The sequence below is a fragment of the Gymnoscopelus microlampas genome (genome assembly GCF_963454915.1).
Source record: "Gymnoscopelus microlampas genome assembly, chromosome: 11".
In the NCBI taxonomy this organism is placed as follows: domain Eukaryota; kingdom Metazoa; phylum Chordata; class Actinopteri; order Myctophiformes; family Myctophidae; genus Gymnoscopelus; species Gymnoscopelus microlampas.
In genome coordinates this window covers 5,077,172-5,096,440 of record NC_139948.1, presented here as the reverse complement: position 1 = coordinate 5,096,440, position 19,269 = coordinate 5,077,172, and the positions used below count along the sequence as shown (strand labels likewise).

Sequence of the window (19,269 nt, the reverse complement as noted above, 5' to 3'; positions counted from 1 at the left end):
TGACTGGGTGTGCTGTGATCTTTCAATAATCATGTATTGGGTTAGGTATCATGTACTGGGTAGGTATATGGGAATTGGGGGAGAGAGGGTTGGATGAGATGGGGCTGGAGAAGAGTGGCATATTGGACTGAGGGTAAGTATGGTTGTGGGTAGAACAGGTGGGTGTACGGCATGAGGTAAGTATCAACAGCATTGACTGAGGGGTGGGACTGGTATGTGGGGTGGCCAAGGGATGAATAGGTGAGCATACGGCCTGGACGTCTTTCCCTTTCAGACCGTCTCAGTGGGGTAGGGGAGTTTGTATCAGAATCTTGGGCATCTTGAAGCAGCTCCTGCTCCTCTTCAGACTGATGGTACATTGCAGACTGTCTGAACATCATCCTCCTCTAATTCAATTTGATGAGGCCTGACCTGTTCCTCTTCAAAATGTATTTCAGTCTCCATTGACTCTGAGACTGTTTCAGGCAAGTTTCTGATCTCCACTTGTCTCTGACCGTTATCATTTTTTCGGACTGGTTTGGGCAACACTGGTTCATGTTGGACTCTGTCCTGTTCAATACAGCAACATTTCTTGGTCACATAATCCTCTATACATCTTTTCATATAGGGCCAGTAGAACCTTTCTCTGGCTAGGTGTAGTACTCTCTTCGTACCCACATGCCCCATGTTATCGTGAAGGTGACTCAATACAAGGGACTGGTATTTTGGAAGGAAGGACTAACTGTTTTCTCCCTGGTGTCCGTCGGTACAGGACTCCGTTATCCAGATGCAGCCAGTTCCACTCGTGGAGAAGCTTGCGAGCAGATCCCTTCACTGCCGTTCTAGCCTCCTCTGAGACTCTATCATTCGACTCTTTGAGCCTTAAGATCTCTCCGATTGTGGGGTCTTCTCTCTGGGCTTGACTCAACTCATCATGGCTGATTTCATTTAGGGATGTACGAGGCTGTAGGATCACATCACCAGAGGAGACAAGGAGAGCAGCCACCCAGGCAACATCTTTTCTCTGAGCTACTTGACTTCCCTCCCAAGATGCGTTCACCACCTCCTGTGACAACTCCTCTGTACACCCTGACATGTAGCCATCAATATCAAGAGGGATTCGGGACATGGTATCCGCATCAATATTAGCTCTCCCAGGCCTGTATCTGATGTTAAAGCAGAAGTCTGACAATTCTCCCACCCAGCGGTGACCAACTGCATTAAGTTTGCATGTGTTCATGACATAAGTGAGTGGGTTGTTGTCAGTGAATATGGACAGACAGACAGACAGACAGACAGACAGAGATAGAGACAGCGAGAGAGAGACAGAGAGAGACAGAATCAAATTACTTAGAACTCTGATTGACTTCTGAGATTTGTTGTAGAGGGGAAAAGGGCAGGGGGCCAAGGATAGAGCCTGGGGGTCAACACAGTATACAGGGTTTAAATGGTTAAAACAAGTATAAAGCAGTGTGCAAATACAAGTATGTTTTGACCAGAGGACTGGTCAAAACATTCCCAGTCTTCAGCCTCACCCACTGCATGTGCTGTTGGCTCCCTCTAGCGTCAGTGAAGGTGATTTTTTTTTTTCAGTCAACAAGGACAGTACAGCAGTTAAAAACAATAGAGGTTACAGGGCAAGACAAGAAAGTATCCACCTGTTTCCTAGGCTTTTCACTGTGTTCCACTTCCTGTCTTTTGATCCAATGAAATCCAATGAAACCGGTCAGATGACTAATGATATCCAATGAAATCCGACAGGAAGTGGAAAACACAAGCCTAGGAAACAGGTGGATACAGCCAAGAGAAAAAAGTAAATACATACAAATATGGTAATATTCACTACTGACTATGAAGTTGGACAGTGCTTTAGGGGTGCAAGTGACACACCATGTGATACAACAAAGTAGGCCACTTAACACCAGAGTGGAGCAGACAGACAGACAGACAGACAGACAGACAGACAGACAGACAGACAGACAGACAGACAGACAGACAGACAATCAAATTAGAGACAATCAAATTACTTAGAACTCTGATTGACTTCTGAGATGTGTTGTAGAAGGGGAAAAAAGCAGGGTTTAAATGGTTACAACAAGTATAAAGGTTGGTCAAAACATCCCCAGTCCTCAGCCTCACCCACTGCATGTGCTGTTGGCTCCCTCTAGTGTCAGTGAAGGTGAATTTATTTTGTTGACCAAAGAGCTGGAGAGACAGAAGACCCCTGTTACTGAAACACTCTATAGCCATGATTTATACAAGAATATAGAGCTATGTAACACTTATTTGAACACAATATCTCTTACTGCACCTTTGACCAACACATTGTACATGTAAAAGATACACTTTGTAATGTAATTGCTGTTTTACCAGTTTTAACCTTGTAACCCGTCGGCTAATCATGTATTATTTCTTGTGGACAATTAGCCTCTGAAGCAACGGGTGATTTAAGGTGCTTTAGTGCAGGTCTAAGTCCCTTCACCTGAACCCTACTGTCCCTTTTCTGGGATGTCGTAGTCAAATATTTGCAGAAAATAGGCAAAATCTGACGGAAATAGCAGATCTACAAGCTCACAACGCATCACTTTGTGATGTGCTGTGAGCTTGTAGATCTGCATTTTTGATATTTGACGTACAACAAAGTACTGTATATAGGGTTTAAGTGGCTAAGGGGACGACACAGTACGTTATCGACCAATGCCATTCACACTTCCTCTACTACACATTAAACATTTAGGACACAGGACACCTCAACCAGTTTTCCCTTTATTTATTGTTGTATGAAGGTACAACAATACAAAGGTACAACATATTGTATAAATTCAATGTTTAACGCTGCTGTCACGTGCAAAGCGAAATGCATACTTTAAGGTACATGTGTTTAGGTCAATTTCGTCTGGAAAACAGACAATGAACTTGTGTTTCCATGGACCGTACCAACTGTTGGGAACGGGGTTTCATGGATGCAAGTCTCATCCATAATTATGGACCATACCAACTGTTACAACCAAGCCCCAGCATATGCTTCTATTGGCAACCAAGCTCAGTAATCATAATAAAAAGGGATACAATACTTTAAAGTACAAACAAAACAAATGTTTTTTTAACTCAATCGACTTGAATATAAAAATGTACAGTGAGGTGTGGAAGTGTGTGGAGTCAGTGGAGTCAGTGGTGTGTGTGCGTGTGTGCGTGTGTGCGTGTGTGTGTGTGTGTGTGTGTGTGTGTGTGTGTGTGTGTGTGTGTGTGTGTGCGTGTGTGTGTGCATATGTGCACACGCGCGCTTGCGTGCACACGTGCATGCACACATTCCCTGGACTGGAAGGGGTGAATGATTCCCTGGACTGGAAGGGGTGAATGTGGTGCAGGTGGTATAGTGGCCAACTCTGATACTACAGTTTGACCCAAAAAGCATATTCCCCTTGCATACACACCCAGAGAAAAACACACCTCTAAAACTGTCATAAAGTACCTTGAAAAACGCATGAGATAAAATAATTCTTGTTCATATCTAGAAATATTAAATCATGGATGCCATTATTTTTAAGTCACCCAGAGCTCATTCTTCTGTGTGAGTGACATCATCCCTGTGCACGACTAAAGTCCAAACAGCAGCTGTCTGAGGATAGCTGGTTAGCTCTTGCTCAGTGTTTTCAAACCTATACTCACTTAAAGATGTAACTTTCCTCTTCTTTTCCGGATTTTAACCTGGTTTCCTGTGCAAGTGCTAACATTTTTACCATTGAGCTAATAGAGCCGGCCTGCTTAACCTGACACCGTCAAATGGAAGAAGCTTGCGGCACACATTTGTTTCACAGCCTACTTCCATCTGAGACTCCGTAAGCAGAATCGATGACAGAGAGGTTTTTCTTTTTTTCAAGCTATTAGGCAGGTGATTGGATGATCCCGCCCCTAGCAGCCGCTGATTGGTTCGAATACGCAGCGTTGCGGGCAGCTTTACTCCCTGCGCGATCCCAGACCTCCTTCCTGAAATCAAATGCAAATGAGATTTCCGGAGGGAGGGGGGTTTACCAGGCTAAGGCCTGCTTGCTCAAGGGATAAATTGAATCTTGACCAATAGGTCAAAATGTGTGGCAAATCCTGTGTCTAGGTGAGACATGACCTTTGACACAATCTAAATTTCTCAATAGAAGAGTAGGGAGACCAAATACAACCCCCCCCCAATTGTATAAGTTATATTGTATTAACATACTCTACCATACAGATTGGACAAAATGACAATGTATTAATTCAAAAAGTTACAGTGCCATAATATTATATTATGCAGAGAAGAACATTTCCACTACAATTACCACTACGATTAACCACTTGAACCAGCGTCCCCTTTATGGGTAGGTCATAACAGGTGAACATTTGGCAAAAAAAAGCAGATCTACAAGATATACGTTTCGAGCTTGTATAGGCTATTTTTGGCAAAGATATTTGTGAACAGGGAAAAAAGGAGGGTACCAAGTAAAGACCCTTTAGAAGATTTGAAATGGAGAGAATAACGTTTCGAATTAGAAACAACGAGCCTGAGTTTAATAGAAGATGGAGTAAATGGACAAATTATGGGGCTGTTTGACTAAGTTTGGGGAATGAGTGAGACCCAGCACCGATTCCACATCGGAATTTCGGGCTGTGATCTTTTATTCAAATTATATAAAAAAAGAAAAAACGTTCTATGAAAAAGGCAGTAAGTTCTTGCAGAGACAGACAACGTGTTGGCAACATAGAGGACACCCCCCACACCCTTATTTTAATTTTAATTTGTAATTTCCGGTACATTTAGTTGATTTTAATACACACAAATAACTCGATTGACCTAGAATGACCAGCATCACCAGATGAAGAAAAAGCAGCTGTGTAGTCTAGCCAACACACACTCTCCTATCTAGCATCAGGGCCTTGAGCTCCTATAGAGCTGACCGATATATATATCTATTTGGGTGGTATGGTGGCCATTATTTGACTTTTTTGTAGAATTTTAACAACCATTTTTAAACATTTAAAAAAAAAGCTGATTCTTCTTTTTAATTCATGAATAGGGCTTAAGCAGTTAAATAAAATGCAGTTCAGTTTATGTGTATACACTTTTTTTAATATATATCATTGCTTGTTCATTGTATAATTAGTAGAACTTTAATTAAATCCAACATTTCAAGATTTTGCCCTTTTTATTTCTTTCTTACAAAACATTGGTAATCGGTAGTCTAGTTTTCTCCAAAATCGGGATTATTGGCATATAACCTATGCATCATCGGTTGGGTTCTACCGTCCTCCTAGCAGCTGGAGGTGGAGGAGGTAGCCAGCAAATTCTCAGTAGTCTCAGTAGCAGCAGGTAAGCTTACTTCTGCTCTCCCCGCTCCATTTAAACCCTTTACAGCCTTCCCAGCCTCCCTAAAGACACCAAGGACGTCCCAGGAAGGAGGCAGCATGTGGCGGGTGAACACCATACGTGCCAACAAGGAGGCTGAGGGAATGATGAGCAAGGTTAGCAACATTATCAAAGACCTGAAGGGAAAATACTGGTGGATGTCCCCTGTTAACTCATCCTCCCTCCAACCGGGAAACATCAGGACAGGGGGGATGTGGAGAAGAGGCACCCCACTCAGAAGTCTCAGAAAAGTCCCCAGGAAGTAGCCGGTGGCAGCACCGTATCCGTTAGCGAAGGGACAATGTACGACACAGATGATCTGCGGGAAGATCATGCAGTACAGCAGGTCTGCACTTATCAGCCAGAAAGCCATGACTCCTTTCCCAGTGAAGGCCAGACCGGTGCCAGCCAAGCCCACTAGCAGCACACTTAGGCGGATCACCCATGCATACTCCCTCTCTGATGCCTTGAGAGAGAGTGGAAAAGACTTATTACAAAATGACGACATATTAAATCTAAGTATTTGCTTAATGACGATGCAGATCAGTGTTGGCCGTCTGATCTCCGTCTTGTGACTAATACCGAATTTATGCCCCGTCGTATGGCGGTGTGGCATGCAGAAAATAGCAAATCTACAAGCTTGTACATTTGCTATTTTCAGCGCGTGACACCATCATACGACAAAGTATACATTGGGCTTAAAACTCTGGTCTCAGGAGTGTTTATACTTGTTCAATGATAATAGACTAGGCAGGATTTCAGAAAATGTGCTTATTTAAAGTGCTGAAGGCAAATCGTGTTAATTTATGGCACACATGTTTTTTAGGGGTATTAAGGTGTGCTGAATCCAAATCTGCTGTGTGCCAAGCTCAAAAATGGCCGCTAAGCCCTCAAAATGGACCATTTAAAGATGGCGGCCGCCACTATGCTGGAATATATTACAAAGCATCTTTTTGACTAAACAAGGTAGAAACTTTTCTTTTTTTTTTAGTTTTTCATTTATGAGGAATCCAATTAAATATTTTGATTTGAAATCAAGTGTGAAGAAACTGCTTAAAACTCATATTGTGAAAATTGTCATTTATTGGTGAATATTATTCACCAATATATGTTCCCAATAATGATGTACATAAATGTGTCATTATATAAAGGTAACCAAGTCCATAATACTTGTGAAGAAACTGCTGAAAGAGCATATTGCAAGCCTGTGGTATAAAGTGATGGCCTAACTCAAATATCAGCCACAAACACCTTGCTCAGCGGACCAAAGTAGAGAATGGCTAAATGCTACAGGAAAGAAGAGTGGAGGCTTAGTAGGTATTACCAGAATAGGGTCTGCACTGAGTAGATGGACATTGTCATATAATCTGAGGACACACATAGTTTATCAGACAACAGCTTTGCTAGGAATGACATCAGGCAATGAAGATGATGAGTACACACACAATGAGTGCACAAAAAAAAAGAAAAAGACGACTCTGATGAAGGCAGAATAGTTGTGTCATTGAAACAGCATGGTGTGTTTCAAGATGGTGGCGACACATTGAAAAACATGATCAACAAGGATGTAGTCACATCTAAGATTCAGGAATCTCTGCTTAATGCAGAAGAACTTGGAGTACAAATAGTACAAATGAAAGTCTTTGTCGAGAAACGTCTGTGTGAGCCTCCAGATAGTGACCAGCACCTGGCTCTGAAACCACCTATTCGAAAGAATAAGGCCAAGACATTTGACTCTTTATATTAAGTTGTGCAACTTTCCAAGGGAAAGCAAAACACTATCAAAGTGGATCTTCTTCTTCTTGCGTATGTCATCAGATCCTCAGCTCCGTTGCCAGTCCAGCAACATTGTAGACACGGTCTTGTCCACACTGAGCTTGAGGCGCCAGTCCTTCAGGTACGAGGACAGGATGCTCATGTCCTCCGAGAGGCCCTCCTCCACTGCCTGCCAGGATGGTTTGCTGGTTAGGATGGCCAGGTCATCTGCATAACCGTACTTCCTTGATGTTGTTGGGGGTAGGTCATGGATGTAGATGTTAAACAGCGTGGGTGCCAGCACCGAACCCTGTGGGCCACCGTTCTTGAGCTTTCTCACCCTGCTGCTCTGGCCGTTGCTGGTCAGTAGCCGGAAGCTGCGGTTGCTCAGCGTCTCCATTATAAAGCTCACCATGTGCTTATCTGGGATGGTTTCCAGAAGCTTCATGTGTAGCACACGTAGCCAGACCGTGTCGTAGGCAGCTGTGAGGTCCACAAAGACGGCACCGGCCTTCTCTCCTGCCTGGAAGCTGTCCTCTATGTCTTGGCACAGGAGGGTTACCTGGTCTGTTGTTGACCTGCCACTTCGGAACCCTGCTTGTTCTTTGGGTAGCTGGGGGTCGATCACTGGGGTGATGCGGGCCAGAATGAGGCGTTCCAGGAGCTTGAATGGGATGCACAACAGTGAGATGGGCCGGTATCCCTTGGGGTCATCGCTCGGCTTGTTAGGCTTTAGCAGGGCGATCACCTTAGCACAACGCCAGATATTCGGCAGCTTTGAGTGGTGAAGACATGCGGAGAGGAAGGAGCAATGCCAGTCGTTTGCCTTCTTGCCTTGATGTTTAATATATTCCGCATGGATACCATCTATGCCTGGCGCCTTACCGGTCTTCATGCATTGGATGGCCTGCTCGATTTCCTGAGCCGTGAAGTCGTTGGATAGGTTTAAGTCGCATCCTGGGTTCCTGAGCAGCTCATGGACTCTTGCTGATGTTTTTCTGGTGAAATCTGCATTAGGGAACCGGCCATTACTCAGCAGAAGCGACGCAATGGAATTTGCTGTGATGGGACATTGTGCTGGGGTTGTTGACCTTCCAGTCAGCTTGTTCAGGGTCTGCCACGCCCGGCGGCTGGAGTGTGTGAAGTCGATTGACTCCATAGTCTCAGTCCATCTTTACCTGCGATTCTCATCCAGCCTGCTGAAGATCTCATCTGCTGCTTTGTCCCTGTCCTCGATGTTTTGAGCTTCTGCGTGGGCGCGAAGTAGATGTTCACATTCGTCGTCGTTGATGGCCAAGCACTCGTGATGGCACTAGGAAAGCAACCTGGAACATTTGGTGAATATGCCAACATGTTTGCTGGAGCTGTGTTTAGAATGGGAGACAACTACCAGAGAATTGATGTAGTCTTTGACAGGTATCAAGAGGAAACAATCAAAGCGGGCACAAGGATTAAACGCAAGCAGCGCCACCGACCAATACGTTGTAAAATAGAGAACAAGTCAGTTCCTCTTCCACCAGACCTTGCTCAATTGCTTTCAAACCATCTGATTAAACACAGCCCTAATAATCTAAGTTGTATCAGGGGGGTTTGCCGAAGGATTTGTCATCGGATCCAGATCTTGAAGTCTCTTCTCTAAGTGCTGACCATGAGGAAGCTGACGCACAACTGATTTTGCATTGCATCCATGCTCAAATGGAAACACTAGTTGTGTCAGCACGTGATACAGATGTGCTTCTTCTACTTCTGGCACACTATGTCAGAATGCAATGTAAGCGTCTCTACATGAAAGCTGGGACATCAAAGGCGCCGAAGTATCTTCCAGTACATGAACTTTGCATGTTGCTTTCTGCTGATCAAGTTGACACACTACTTGCCTTCCATGCTGTCACTGGCTGTGACAGCATGTCATAGTTCAGTGGCCACAGTAAGAAAACAGCCTGGCAGGTGTTCCAGCAACATCACACAGGTCTCATTGGGCTTGGAAAAGGCCCTCTCACAGTAGACATAGCGAGGTCAACAGAGAAATTCATCTGTAAGATATACGGTGTGCCTGAAGTTGATACATGCAATGAAGCGAGAGTCAAGTTGTTTTGTATAGGTCGTGCACAAGAGACTCTGCCACCAATCTCAGATGCAGCAGTTTCACATCATGAGTCCCACTCTCAAGTTCTTGTCTGGAACCAAGCTCACTTGCCACATCCTGGTCTTCCTCCAGTGACCGAAATGGGATGGATGCACCTGAATGGTCAGTTGGTGCCACGGCTGTTTTCCCTGCACCTATGCCAAAAGCATGCAGGGAGATCACGTCAAGCAGTTGCACAAAGGGATGTCTCAGCCAACGCTGCGGCTGCAGGAAAGTACACATGGAGTGCATTGAAGCGTGCAATTGCAAGAAACCTGCCAGAACACTGAGCAAATACAAGTCAGAAACACAAATTAAGGCAATTATACATCTTAAAGCAATTATTCATTACCAACCCCCCCAAAAAACAACATTATTCATTACCAAAGAGGCCAATTTTAACAATATAAATTATATAAAAGTGGTTCCTTCACAATTTATCTTAAATCAGAATATTGCATTGTATTCCCTATATATGTAAACATAAAAAAAGACATTTCAGTCTATTTTCTACCTTGTTTAATCAAACATATAGCGTTTTATTATGTTTCAGCATAGTGGTGGCCGCCATCTTTAAATGGTCCATTTTGAGGGCTTAGTGGCCATTTTTGAGCTTGGCACACAGCAGATTTGGATTCAGCACACCTTAATACCCCTAGAAAACATGTGTGCCATAAATTAACACGATTTGCCTTCAGGGTTAAGATTTTTGGAAAACTGACCTAGTCTATAAGGTCCCAAATGTATTTCTTTAATTCAATAAAGCTGCAATCCATAACTTTCATATCCTACCCGGGATTCGAACAGAGGTCAAAAGAGATCACAGACATCGAAAAACCTTGAAGGCAGGTGATGGACTCAAACGAACACGGATCAAAAGCAAAAAATAAATATAAAAAGAAGCTCTGCACACTGTAGCTCCCTTAAAGCACGACTTCACCCATTTTCAACCTATGTTCATATAATTATTCCTCACTAATGCTCATTATAATATGGTACAATTTGTGTCTACTCTGTGTGTCTCAGAGAAGGGCTGTGGACAGTTCAGAAACCCTTCTACCAGTGACATTGCTGGGGAATCCAAGCTACTGTAATAGAAATTGCAGGCTTTCTAATCCTGGAAAGTTTGCATGCTATATGGAAGCCATTGTTCTCGCATTCAACTTTAAAAAATAATAATAATAACGATGACGTCACTAGTAGGCAGGTTTCTGAAGTGTCCTCAGGACGAGTAGATTATTATTTTTACCTTATTATCATGAGCATTAGTGAGGCCTAATTATATGAAGATTGAAAGGTTGAAAATGGGTGAAGTCGTCAAGTGTAAATGTTACGAGTGAGTAACATTTAGAGCCAAAGCTCTTCTTTAGACTAAATATGAATGACAGAAACATCATCTTGAATACAGTCTTAACTAGAAAAAGTGCTCCTCGGAGCACAAGTCTCCGCCAGCAGACTTGTGTTGGGAATGTTGGGAATGTTCTAATTCTTATGTTCTAATTCTTACAAAAAATAGAACATGTTACTGTGTCATAGTAACATGACGCAAGTGTCCTATCCGTCTGTATAACTGTCCTATCCGTCCTGTCTGTATAAGTGTCCTATCCGTCCTGTCTGTATAAGTGTCCTATCCGTCCTGTCTGTATAAGTGTCCTATCCGTCCTGTCTATGTAAGTGTCCTATCCGTCCTGTCTGTGTAAGTGTCCTATCTGTCCTGTCTGTGTAAGTGTCCTATCCAATTGTTACAGTATCCGCCATTTCTCAGCCATTTCGTGATTATTCCTGTCTTACCTCACTTTGAAAGAGGCTAAGACTCTTTCAAAGTGACACATGTATTTATAGGCCGCTATACGTCACTAGCCAATCAGATCACACTATTTCACCGTATTGTCACGTGTCATGTGAGGCTTGACCAATGTTAGCTTGGCCGAGGGGGGGAGGGACAGAAAGTGAAAACAATGTCTCCTGGCGGAGACAAATATCTGTGCAGGTCATGTGATCATCACCTGATGAAACCAGCGTGTCCAGACCTTAGGACAATAGTGAACAATCATACAATATAATTAATCTCCCTGTCGGGCTTTAAATTTCAATAATGACTACCTCCCCATGCATTATCCCGCTTATTACACGGCTACTTAATATAATACATATAAAATACATAAATAAATGTACCCAAAAGTAACAACAAAACAAAGTATTTCCTTGCTTACGGCAATGAAAGTATCCCATAAGTATTGGCCTGGGCGGACAAGTTCGCTTCGGAAAACAAATGACAAAATTAAAAAAAACTCGCCCCAAAACACACTCGCCCCCCATTCTACTGTATATACTGCCGATTTGCCTGTAATACCGCCGGATTTGCCCCGGGGCGACTGTGTTTTGGGGCGAGCGTTTTAGTATTTCCCCCGTTGTTGTGCGATAAACAAGGAAGTGCAGTGGATCAAATAGAATCACTTTTCGGTCATTGCATCATCTATTTCTCACTTCAAATGTTTTCAAAAACATTCTTGAGAGCAACGTTTAGTTGTAAATGACATTGGTTGTTTGTTTACATGGCTGTCATGTTGGATAAAGCATAAAACCAAGCAGCGCAGGTTGATATGAGCAGGTGTTCTGAGTCTCTGATTACACAGTTTCCTCGTCGGTCTCACCGGTCATTATCATCGGTCATTATCCAGAAATAATGACCGATGACTGACCAATCAGAATCGAGCATTCAACCAAGCCGTGTAATAAACTAATTTAACATACAAATGTACCACAAGTAATGCTAGATCAAAAAACAAATAGATGAAGCAAACACATTATTGCCAGGAAAACAACAACAACAAAGTCATTTTCAAGTTTAGCCTTCCATACCCCAGTTTTCAAAGGTAATACAGATGGGGGGGAGGAAATAGCAAATCCCAGTCAGCATCCACCACAGTCATAAAACCAGAGTGCAAGGCCTACAATCATAATGATGAATCCATGGAGTCCATGAATCATACTAATCTAATACTGTTCCGATGCTAAAATATCCTATCAAAATGTAATATTTTGAGAGTAAAAATACTACGATTAGCCTTTGTAAAGTGGACAGCTAGACTGGACTGAGTAGAAATACTATGATTAGCCTTAGTAAAGTGGACAGCTAGACTCGACTGGATGCATCATAGTTACGAAGGGCATTCCTGCAATCAGTGATCCTGCTATTCAGGGATCTCAAGGTCACTTCTTTGTAACACTTTTTTCAAAATGGTCTTTAAGGATAATTGACTGTTCCTTAACCATTCCATTGTGTTAGGGTAATTTTCAAGTTTAAATAGATAAAAAGCCTTTACATTTGCTTTATTGGAACAAGGCTTCATGATATCCTCAGAAACAGCTATTTTAACGCACCAAAATTAAATATCCCTATTTTAGTTATTCGGTTTTTAAGTCTGACGTCATTTAGTAGTCCGACGTCACTTCCGGGTCCAAAAGGCACCAGCGCCATCCACTCTTCATTGTAAACAAACATGTTGGAGCCCGTAAATCTTTTTACAATTTTTCAGAAAAGAAAAGGTTTCAGAAATTAACCATTGAGGGTTAAAAAGGGTCTTAATGCTAATATCATAGACAGTAAAAGGTATGCTAATATATATATATATATATATATATATATATATATATATATATATATATATATATATATATATTTATATACATATTTATGTATTATTATTATTAACAGTATAATATTACATTTTTATATATATATATATATATATATATATAAAACGATTTCCTCTTCTCTTTGTCGTTGCCAGGAAAGCGGTAGAATGACACTTTAGTCGTTATTTTAGTCTCAGATCTGTTAAAGCAGCAAGGGACACAGCACTGCGCATATTGGGAAAACACACACTTGGACCCGGAAGTCGTTGTGACGGGGCGCATACGTCACGGCTCAACAACAGAATTGGTCTCTATAAAAAAAAGAGATGGGTCAAATATGACCGGCAGATAAGTGTGGCTCAATTCCCCCCAAATTGTCAATATTCAATGTTTACATGTTTGAGAGAGAGAAACTTGGCCTCAATTTGATTTGCTATTAGGATTAAAATAAAGTTTTGGTTTATGAAAAATAATTAAATTTTTACCAGCTATTTCTGTTACCACGGACTGGCTGACAGTTCCTAAAATGTTCGCGGGCCAGCATGGTCCTGTGGGGGTGGGGGGGGGGGGGGCGGTGTAGCTGCCAAATGACACATCACTGGCTGCTATTGATGTATTATTATATCACTACATAATGTTATATCATTGACCTTTTTTTTTTAAATAAAGGTTATTTCTGTATCAGAAATGACTTTGGACAGGTGGAAAACTTAAGTTCAACTTGCAGAGTGACTTACTTTACTTGGGTTACATCTTCTGATACTGGTACTTGAATACTGACATGAAATAACAATACCGTTTAGTGTTTCATTAGCGCGATCGTGACAAAATTGGCTACCATCGCTTGTAGCGATGGCGCTGAAATTCAACACACGTTGAAACAAAGGCAAAGATAAAGATAGCAATGAATGATTCAACAGTGATGTCACTGTTATAAAACAGGAAGTAGCACGGACGAAGCTGTTTATAAACCACATTGACATCACTGACACATCCTTGGTATCTTCATGTGACCGACTCAACTTCGCTCTTTGGAAAATCCTGGTGACACAAGGTTATACACAAATCCACGGAGCGCTACCCTGTAGAGGGCGCCACATTGCTGCGGTGTCAGTCAGCTGCTGCTGCGGTTCTGTCCGTCTGTTGACGTTAGCAGAGCAGCCATAAACTAGCCAACTGGCACCTGACGTAGGTGGTTTGTCCCGATTTTCTGTACATCTTTGTAAAGTTAGTGTTAGTAAAAGTTAGTAAAAAGCAGGTAAAAGAGTAAGGTGAGCAGTCAGTGACTGTCTGCAGCTGACTGACACTGCAGCAACAGCTGACTGAGACTGACACCGCAGCAATGGATGCGGGCAGGGCAGTGCTCCGTGGATTCGTCTATAGATTCACGGCCGGGAAAATGTGGAATTCCCGGCTGCCTTCTCGTGGTACTGGTATTTTTTGGAAGTGTGTTCTAATATTAGTCTATTATAACCAGATAACATCATTATCCATTGTCTTCATTATAGGAAATGTAATGAGTACATTTTTACATTTGTATAATTGAAAACAAGCTAATATTGAAAGATGACACCCTAACCCAAAATAATATTCTAAATAGTGTTAACATGTATGAATGCATAATAAGTCAGCTATGAGGTGGGACATAATTTTTCTTTAGTATTTTGGGCTTAGTTAACCCTATATCACCAAACGTATCATATATGATACACACATTACACTGATTTTTTAATAAATCAGTGTAATCAATACTTGGACCAATAACCTGTTGTATCATCTGACACATCCCCACTTCCCCCTGGACCATACCATTTGCATTGCAGGTAGTCACAGAGCCTCAGGTGGTCTGACCCAAAATGGCTGCCATCAACTAAACAGGAGAGGTTGATGCACTACTAACAAACAATTATTTTCAGTTCGGGCAAGTTTTCCTAGTATATCTTTACTAATATTTTGAAATAAGTGTTGGATAACTTGAATGCACTTATGAGCTCTCAAAATGTAGCATTGGAGTTTGTTTTTTATGATGTCAAAAGTGTTTGTATCATATTTGATACTACAGGTCTATAGTCCTTTACAATTTGTATATTTGATACTAGGTCTAAAATATATTTTTTTGTAATGTTAAAACCGACTTGATTTTTTTTTTTTAACCCTATTTTTTACACCCAGTGCCAATCTCTATGTAATCCTGGGCACTACACTCCCTCTACCAACCTAGGGAGGCCAGGGCCGAGCTCATGCCTCCTTCAATGCATAAGAGCCAACTGACCTTCTTGTCACCTGACAGGGGAGAGTTTCCCTGGTTGGACGTAGCGCGTGGAAGGAACACGTTATTCCAACCAGTTCCTTTCCCCTCCATCAGGCGCCTCGGCTGGCCAGGGGGAGGCAGTAAAACCAGTAATACCCCAAGTAGTCCATGAGCCAGAGCCCCAAAATTGACAAATGATTACCAAAAGAGTGGGCAAAACCAAACCTATATAAAATTGTTCATAGGGTCAGTACGAGTAAATAAATATATGATAACCTCTCCACAGGAGCAGCTTTTTCATGGTTATCACACATTTTGTGATTTTCCCCATACGTACATGACAGGTGAAAAAATGACAACATTTGAAAAAGTGTTATCATAATGAAACTTCCTGAGTTGATTACTTGCATGAAGACAATGATTTATCGTATTACAAGTTTTCTGAAATTGTATATTTAAATATGCAAATTTGGCATTTAGTCCATGAGCCAGAGCCCCAAAATTGAGCCAGATATTGAATATTCCCTTGTTAAAAACCTTTGACTCCAACATCTTAACAAAATTAAATAAGAATGTTGACTCTGGCTTTGTCCAATGTTCCAATGTTGATTTGGAAAGTTATGCAAATTCAGGCATATTTTCCTAATGCCTAATTTGCATATTTAAATATACAATTTCAGAAAACTTGTAATACGAAAAATCATTGTCTTCATGTAAGTAATCAACTCAGGAAGTTTCATTATGATAACTCTTTTTTAAATGTTGTCATTTTTTCACCTGTCATGTACGTATGGGGAAAATCACAAAATGTGTGATAACCATGAAAAAGCTGCTCCTGTGGAGAGGTTATCATATATTTATTTACTCGTACTGACCCTATGAACAATTTTATATAGGTTTGGTTTTGCCCACTCTTTCGGTAATGAAATCTTGTCTGGCTCATGGACTAAAGGCAGTAATACCCCTTGTATCAAATAAACTGCTCAAAAAAAGTTCAGAAACTTAACTTCGGTCAATTATATCTCCACTTTAATAATACCAATTGGTATTGTGTTTTGTATCATTTTTATCGTTGATTAGTCACCTTTACAACGAGGTACAGCTTGTAAGGATCGGGTATTCGTAGAATGAGCAACGCAGCTAAATGTGTGGGTAGCGCCTCCAAAAAATTTGCCAAAATCACCCAATATGCTTCTGGTGGTAATCGCTCTTGTTTTGAGCAACCTGCCAGCACACACCTGCTGAGAGGTGTGTGCCAATAATCACAGGTGTGTGACTCCCTCACAGGTGAGTGACTGGCACCTGAACATGGGTTCTGCAACTTTGTTGAGTTGGAGTGTGTATGCTCCAAGCAGCAACACTGCCCCCATGGAAAGATGCCACGTTTGTCCCTTCAGGATAAGGCCTGTGCAATAGGGCAAGTGAAGCTGGTGTTCCGTTACGCAGATTACGCATTATTTGATGTCAGCCCTGGTACCATTTGCAAACTTAGAACCAAATTCTGTGAGACTGGTGAAGTCAACAAGCAAGACAACAACCCAAGACAACCCAACCCCCAACTCAACAAAGTTGCAGGACCCATGTTCAGGTGCCAGTCACTCACCTGTGAGGCAGTCACACACCTGTGACTACTGGCACACACCACTTAGCAGGTGTGTGCTGGCAGGTTGCTCAAAACAAGAGCGATTACCAACAGAAGCATATTGGGTGATTTTGCCAAATGTTTTGGAGGCGCTACCCACACGTTTAGCTGTGTTGCTCATTCCACGAATGCCCGATCCTTACAAGCTGTACCTCGTTGTAAAGGTGACTAATCAACGATAAAAATTGGTATTATTAAAGTGGAGATATAATTGACCGAAGTTAAGTTTCCGAACTTTTTTTGAGCAGTTTATGATACAACAAATAAATCATACAAAGGACTGTTAAAAAAAATAAAAATAAATGTTTTAAGACCTAGTAAAGTGTCCCTTTTCAAAATGTTGGAATTTTCGGACCTTTCCTTCATAGTTCAGGTTCTACAGGGTTAAATAACGGGTCAAATTTGACCTACTAACACCAAAAGTGTCAGCAGGTTTCTAAAGTCCTCATCAGAGCTACATATCCGTCTAACATGGTTAAATGTGATACAGGAAAACTCTTTTTAAGAGATTTAGGAAGTTGTACCATGTAGTAACCAGGATTCGGTTTGTTCCCCTTGCGAGTGCTGACATTTCTACTGTTGAGATAATTAGAGACATTTCCCTTTGAATTTATTCAAAAACAAGAAATGACTAAAGTCATAATATAGCCGCTAGCGGCAGGCTTTTTTTGCCCCAATCTGCAGCACAAAATGTAAAAGTGGTCTTTAAAATGAAATCTCAGCCATTCCAATGCAACCAAAATAACTCAACAGAGAGGTTCATCGGTTGGCTACCAATATAAAGGATGTGTGTGTGTGTGTGTGTGTGTGTGTGTGTGTGTGTGTGTGTGTGTGTGTGTGTGTGTGTGTGTGTGTGTGTGTGTGTGTGTGTGTGCGCGTGCGCGTGTGTCGCAATGTACTTGTGTGAAAGTACAATAGTATTGGTATCAAAATGTACGTAAAGTTCCAAAAGTGAAAGTACTAAAATGTTTGAAAATAGCAGATCTACAAGTAGGTATTATACTTGTAGGTGTAAAATAGGGCTAAAGTGTTAAATGTATGTTTTATAATGTAATGCACAATATTTGCCTCTGAGATGTAGTTGAGTAGAAGTAAATTAAATTTGTATCAGCAACAAAAATAGTTAGCCTAGCCTACTTATGCTTAGGCTATGAAAGTTAAGTGCAACCCTAATCCTTAGTGAAACCACCTTTCAGGGTGAAAATGACGCAGCCTCGCTTCTCCATCTAAACGTGCAATACAGGGGAATCCGCAAAAGTGTGATGTTATGTGTCACGTAGGCTGACTAGGCTCTCTTGCATGAGTGAAATAAGCAGTCAGTTCTATGAAAACAAAGCCAAAAGAAGCGACTAGGCTACATGAGCAGTAGCACAGACTAGTACATTGGCTATTTGAAAATAGCATATCTACATGCGCGCAAAGTGTTGCATTCACAACGCTTTTTGAGCTTGTAGATCGGCTATTTTCAAAAAGATCTTGAAAAGAAAAAGTTAAAGAATATTTGGAATATATATATATATACATATATATAGATATATATATGTATATATATATATATATATATATATATATATATATATATATATATATATATATATATATGCACATACGAGCAGTAGCACAGACTAGTACATTGGCTATTTGAAAATAGCAGATCTACATGCTCGCAAAGTGTTGCATGCACAACGCTTTTTGAGCTTGTAGATCGGCTATTTTCAAAAAGATCTTGAGAGAAAAAGTTAAATAATATTTGGAATATGTATTTATATGTATATATATATATATGTATTTATATATATATATATATATATATATATATATATATATATATATATATATATATATATATATATATATATATATATATATATATTCTGTCAGTCATTGTACGTATATTGTAATGAATTGATTACTGCAACAAAGTAAGGATACAGCACTATTGTTACAACTTGTGCAACTTATTTCAACTTAACCACAACAACAATATCATTATGTGCATGCAAATATGCACTGAAGGGCAGAGCAGATCACTCACTCCAGACCGTTCTTTGCGATCCGGGGCGACCGTGTTTAGGGGCGAGGCAGAACGGCACTGGTCGCTCACCCCAGACCGTTGCGATCAGGGGCGACCGTGTTTAGGGGCGAGAGATAGTGAGTTGTGGCTCATTGAGTTTTTCGGAGCCTCAACACGTATGTTCGTCTGTTAAGAGGTGTAAAGTAACTAAGTACATTTACTCCAGTAAAGTACAATGATTGTGAGCTTGTAGATCGGCTGTTTTCAGAGTATTTCAGACAGTATGCGCGTGTGTGAGTACTCTGTGTGACGGTGATTGAAACACACGTTTCCTTTGTGCTAATGCACGCAACTGTTGCGCCAGGTTGTATTGTTGTTGTTTCGCATAAAAGCGTGCATCTGTTGCCAGTGGGGTGCTCCTTCCATTCCGACATCTCACCACTCCGACTAGTGGCTTCCGCGTGCGGTTAAGGTTAGGGTTAGGTAT

At 41.3% G+C, this 19,269-nt stretch overlaps 1 pseudogene across 1 annotated transcript in view; it reads right to left on the bottom strand.

Moving 5' to 3' along the window:
- Nucleotides 1–5,261: 5,261 nt before the first annotated feature.
- LOC311054516 (high affinity choline transporter 1-like) overlaps nucleotides 5,262–19,269 on the bottom strand; it is a 52,416-nt pseudogene continuing 38,408 nt past the window's right edge. Inside the window, exon 9 of the transcript in view lies at nucleotides 5,262–5,822. The product of the transcript in view is annotated as a high affinity choline transporter 1-like (transcript). The remainder of the gene's footprint in view (nucleotides 5,823–19,269) is intronic.